The sequence below is a fragment of the Lathyrus oleraceus genome, chromosome 1 (assembly GCF_024323335.1).
Source record: "Lathyrus oleraceus cultivar Zhongwan6 chromosome 1, CAAS_Psat_ZW6_1.0, whole genome shotgun sequence".
Lineage (NCBI taxonomy): Eukaryota > Viridiplantae > Streptophyta > Magnoliopsida > Fabales > Fabaceae > Lathyrus > Lathyrus oleraceus.
In genome coordinates, this window is record NC_066579.1 from 362,110,672 (window position 1) to 362,116,899 (window position 6,228).

The following is a 6,228-nucleotide window of genomic DNA, read 5'->3' on the forward strand; positions in this document are numbered from 1 at the left end:
GAGTTAAAATAATTTTTTCTAGTAAAAGGAGTATGGAAGCAAGAAAGTAAAAAAATACTTGCCTCCAACAAAATGACGCACCAACTATAAAAGAACAACCAACTGAGATGACAATTGGTTATTGGGAACTTCAATATCCGTTAAGGTAACCGCTACTGTTATAAGCCAAAATATTTGTTTCGACAGTTTCACTAGAAGTAGCTATTTCCCCACCTCAAGTAACCAGTGTTCCCAATACTCCCAGGGTTACACAACCATTTTTGGGAGATCCTAGACCGTCTTTTCTCAAATATTTCACCATACCACCTCCTGGTAGGGAGTATCCTTAGGGAATTCCAACTGCAATGATAAACCAATGGATCTATGTATGTAAATAATGCAATGGCTATTACATCCCCTATTAATCCATACTTATCATCAGGGTCCGCCATTAGAAATCATAGTCAAATGTCACATCCACGAGGAGGGTAGGATATATCCCTCAAGTTATGCTATCTTTAACAACCAGTTCCCTCCAGTCTATGAGGTAACAAATGGATGAGAGTAACCATAGTTACTAGCAACTGGTGCACCAAATGGTTCGAATTATTGATTTCTTTGGTGCTCCTCAAGCACTCGTCTAGTAAGTGCCTAATAACCAAAGACCACAACAGGTTGCGCCGGTTAAACAACCTGTAGCAAGGATAGTTGAGGGAAACACAAACCAAAATGGCCTTGAGGTAGTAAAGGTGCATTGAAACCATGATGCATAACTTTATGTTTTAAAGAAACAGATGCACCATAAATGGTTCAACGAATATCACAAGGATTATATACATCTTCAAAATAAAGTTGGAAGGCTTGAATTTCCTTGATGTGTGTAGCTTTTTTTTTCTTCATTGATTATCTCAAAATGAAAATGTATCTATTAGGAGTTGAACCATAACTAAAGGATTGATCACACCTCGAGAGTATGCGAACCACCAGTCTTCAAATTCTCTTGCATAATGGAAAGAAGGCGAGAATTCAAAAGGATTGTGGTTTGAAGATTTTTTATTGAAAAAGTTTAAACACTTATGGAGGCATTTTTCATATGGCTCATCAACAACAACAAAAATTGACTCTTCTTTTAAAATAAGGGATATTGGAAAGAATTGGCTAAAGCCAAACTACCTTGGCTACCAAGTTTGGCTAATAATAAGCCACCCTAATACTTGATCGAGAAGAACAAAGTTTGGTGAACAAGACAGATGGTTGGGAGAATTCCATCCAAATGGCGTCAATTTCTCTTTTCTCCTCAGGCGAAGAGGCGGGAAATGGCTTTCTGAAACACTATGTCCCATGGATTTTACTGAAGAAGGGCTCCATAGTCAAGCGGAAAGTTTTACAGTTGTAGTACATTAAGAAGTAGCTTTCAAAGGCTTCCTTCGATGCATAGTTATCATCATCTAGCATAATCTTAGAAATCCTTAAGCAATTGATTCTCCTTTTGGGTTAGATGAAATGTCAGCCTTAAGGAAAGGTTCAAAGTGGCATTAAGCCACAATTGTAAGATCCAGATGGGGCCTGAGATCAAGAAATATTCCTTAGGATCTACCAGTGAATTGAGGTCACGAGAGGCAATCACCAAAGATTCATACAGGTTGTATAAGATTAGCTTACTGAGACAAACGTTTCTCCTCTCATGTAGTTGAGTAGCCAGAGGGATAAATTTATTGGCTACTTGAATGGATTTGGAGCAAAATACGTAGTGAGGTAGCTAATAGGTAAGGAAAGCTATGTGTTCCTGAGTGCTCACATTGTCAGCCAGGTTAACTAGGGAGAGAAAAGGTGAAATTAATCCTGGTCTTGTTTATCAGGGTGGGGTTGAAGATTCCCCCGATTAGTCTAAGGCCAACAATTTCTAACATATCAAATAGCGTGGGAGTGATCATTCCACATGGTAAGTGAAATGTGTTGGTCGAAGATTCCCAAAAGCAGATAGAAATAACCAGCATCTGAGAGTTATACATATGACCAACTATTGAGAGGTGTATCAAGTCAAATATACCCTGATTTTTCCATATGGGTTCCTTCTTTTGTTGAACCCTATCAAGCCACTTAATGTAGGAAGTATTGTTGGTCGAAAGAGATGACCGAATCACTCGGATCTTCATGAAACTGAGATCAAAAGGATCATCCTTAAACACTAGAGGTTCACACTATTAGATACTAGGGAAACCATTTTCCAAGTTCTGGGGTTTCTTTCTTAGTCTAGGTAGAGGACCCATGAAAGCATAATTAGTACCTGTAAGGGAGCATGGGATTAATATTTGAGAAAACCATATTGAAGTATTTTCCTTTTTCATGGGAGGCTCTGAGAATTAGGTGTGTTCATCCATGAGAATACAAGCTTAGAAAGAGAATTGGAAGCCATTATTGATTCTTGAGAACATTTGATAAAAAAATGAGTTTCTTTGAGAAAAGCGGGGGATTTTTTTTAGGGAATTCAAAGAGATTTTAGGGTTCTGAGGAAGGAGACGGTGCAAAAAGAAAAGAAATGCGTAAGAGACGTATATATAGCCACAAAGAGGAAAAACTTTCCAGTTTCCCTCTAAAAAATTGGACAAGTTGTGTTTCAAAATGGACACGTGGCATTTAATTTTTTGGGAAAAAGTTTAAATTAAATGATTTCTTTTATTATCATTTAATTTCATGGCCCATAGTCGTCCTAGAAAATCGGGGTGATGATGACATTCTGCACGCACGTCCTTGACGTGACAGTTTGGTGAAAAATAGTCATGATGACTATAACGCGTGTAGGCTATATTGAACAATGTCGAGAAATTACTAAACACACCATCTTTCTTAAATCTGATACATATGATCGAAATTTGAATTTTTTGGGGGAATTTATTAGCCTTTAAATTCTAGGTGGAGAAATTCAATAAAGAATAGTAATAACCATGTTGGAAAATGCTAAGTGTTAAGAGCTTCAAACATAACTTTTACATATTAAAAATACCAGTAAACACCAGCATGTTCTTTGATGATGGAACTAAGTCATTGTGAAATGTCTGTAGCTGAATACAAATGGAAATTCCATGATGTGGACATTTCCTCGGTAATTCTTTAAATCTTTCCCAAGAATCAAATAAATAATCTTCTTCTCCTTGCCTAAAAGATGAGATTTCATTTCTCATTTTGGCATTCTTGACAGGTGGGATGTATTTGGCTAGAATTTTCTCAGCCAAAGCATTCCATGTGGAAATGGAATAAGCTATAAGGAATTGAGCCAACTTTTTGCTTTATCCCTTAGAGAGTAAGGAAACAACCTTAACTTAAAAGAATCATCAAATATTCCAGGGATGTTAATGTTGCTTGCAACTTCTAGAAATTTCCTTAAATGGAGATGAGGGCCATCAATAACAACCCTTGAGTATTGATCAATGGCTTGTAACATTTGAAACATCATTTGGCTTAAACTTCAACTGACCCACAATGATCTCAGGCCTAATGATTCCATTGTTCGTAGGATTTGGATAAAAAATAGTCTCTAATATTTTTTGATGTATCATTAGTTAGGCCAATATTGTCAGTCTCAATCACAACTTCTTTTTGATGATCTTCTCCAAAGTCCTCTTCCAAGTCTTCAAATAAACTAGAAGGGACAGAGTTCCTGGTTGTTGAAGTGCAATCTAGTATCTCCTTAAAATCTAAAGTGTTTTTTCTGGTTCATGGTCTCCTTCTAAACTAAGGTCAAAAAACAACATCAAAATTTATGTCTCCTTCTAGTTTAAGTTTTGAATTGTCTACCAGAAATTTTATATGCAAATATGTTTCAAATTTTACATGATCTAATGATGTAAGCGTACAACATCAAAACAAATCCAACTAAGTTAAAGAACAAATTTCTAAGTCTCACATTAACATTAGTACATATCTTTCATGAGTTATAATTTCCCCTATAATTTTAGTTCTTTATTGCTAAAGCAAATAACTAGAAAATATTCAAATTCTACTATTTTCAACCATATTTATCATGAGTTCCACTTACTAAAGGAATCCTCAACACTAATAAGTTTGTACCTATTTCTAAGATGATAAACCCAAGAAATAAATATATAACAATATATCATCTGATAAAATGAATCACTAAGGTCACATCATTTCACACAAAAGACTACTTTTCATAAAAATTCACACCGCTCAACATAAAGAGTTTAGCTCATGGTGAGCATGACAAATACAACAAAGGAGGTTCTCAAGGTGAAAGTTTTTAAACAGTAATGAAAATAAAATATAAATATAAGAGTAACACTTCTACTTCTTGCAATCTTCAATCAGCAAGAGGCGAGTTCTTTCACGTCTAACAACATCGCCTTCTCCAAGAGAGGAAACATATGAGATGCCTTAACTTTTAATTCAACCTTCTTATTCTTCTAATATAAAATATTTTTCTGAGTTTTTTTTCTCAAGTTTCTAAAATTTTGAACCTCTTTTACTTTCCCCAAGACGATCCTTTTATAGCCTCCTTGCTTTTAGCGTTTTCCTCTATACTTTAGATCTTGGGCCTCTTGATTGTCCCTTTATTTGGCCCATAGAATTCAAAATATTTGCTTTACTTATCCTCTCGTACTAGTACTATGAGTAGTACACAACGCATACAAGAGTCATCTCATCTTTTGGAAGGCGTGCTATGCAGACAGAACAAGCAGCGAGCTATTGTAGTGTAAAATAACTTTTACAGAGTTTTATCATGTAGCCCTAATTATTATCCATTTAGCTTTCTACCTCACTTGTTGCTTTCGTTCTCACAAGTATGCCATATTTACATTAAGTTCGATATCAACCATTCCTTTCAACATTTTATGTCTCAAATGCATGTTGAGTAGTGGTAACAAAATTCCTAATGCGATATAACTTATCACTAGAGTAATTCCTACACATGCCCAAAACACATAAAATTCACAAAAGGGAGCACCTAGTGTGCTCAATGATAAACTAAATTATAAGTGATAAAACATGGATAATTACTTCTAATTAACCTTAACATAGCTATATAAATTCAAGTATTAGGGCTTTAATATGTTACAAATATGATTTATCAATCCTACCGGGACGATCTCTCGAGCGCAAGTCCCTGTTGTCCAAGCCATTTAAGATAATGCAAGAAAGTGGCTTATTTGGTGGGTTAGCCGTGTGTGTATTTTGTTTTTTACCGACGTGCTTGTAAATGGCATATGTGAATCCAATGAATAAGTAACATTTGTCATTCTTGTCCTATAATGTACATCTCAGTTTGTTAATTACCAATGTTTTTACCTATTTGCATGATATTGCTTTCCGTCTCGAGTTCATTTCTCTAGGACATAACTTTTCCTCCAAGGTCATGCTCTAAGTTTTATTGGACGTCTCTAGGAACCATGACTGGCCAAGGATCGATATCCATTCCATTTCCCTGGGTGAAAATATGGTTCATAGTTAACATAAGGAAAAATCACCACTACCTTCAGAGTGGCTAACTATGAAGAAGGGGGGAGAGGGTGAGCCGATATTTGTCAATTTTTGGTTTCTTTCTTTGTGTATGTTCATTGTCGTTGTGGGGGTTTTGATTGATTTAGACATACGCATGTGATGTTTGTGACAACACCCTAAGTCTTTGTGATGGGGATTTGATCCCTTTGGTCATACACCAACGAAATTTATGACAACACCATGGACTCAAGGAAAATATATAATTTAGTGGAAATTTATTTATTTTTTGGTGGAACATCATTTTACGTTATAATATGCGTTAAGGATTTTACATAAGAACTAAATTGAAATTAACCGAGTGGCATAGCCTTTGCTTAGTAAGCATGGGGATGTGACTGTTGGCTTTAACTTCCTTTTGATTGGCTACCTATACATATCTGACAAGGATGACCCACCTTAACTATAGGGGGAGAACATCCATGTCTTGCAATTTCCTAGCCAAGGAAGCTACATTAATATCCATAAATTTTCTTTCACATTTCTATCGGTCTTGCTACAACGTTTCAGTTCCTCTTCGCCCTAGATAAGTCGGTGCTTATCGTCACCTACTCATCATGGGCGTTATGGTATTTCAACTTGAGGTGGTTCGGGATGCCACTGTGTCCAAGGTCACCACAAAGGGTATGTGTATCGGTAAATTCATGATCATCAAGCTATGGATAAGCTAGACATCAAATAACAAGAGTCGCCGTCGCGCTTTTATTGTTTCCAAAGGAAAAGGGAAAAGTACGA

The 6,228-nt window shown here is 36.0% G+C and overlaps 1 non-coding gene across 1 annotated transcript; it reads left to right on the plus strand.

Annotated features, from left to right (window-relative positions):
• Positions 1-3,057: 3,057 nt before the first annotated feature.
• Positions 3,058-3,164, plus strand: LOC127117162 (small nucleolar RNA R71). The gene has a single exon (XR_007801918.1). It is a non-coding gene; the product is annotated as a small nucleolar RNA R71 (small nucleolar RNA).
• The last annotated feature ends 3,064 nt before the right edge of the window (positions 3,165-6,228 follow it).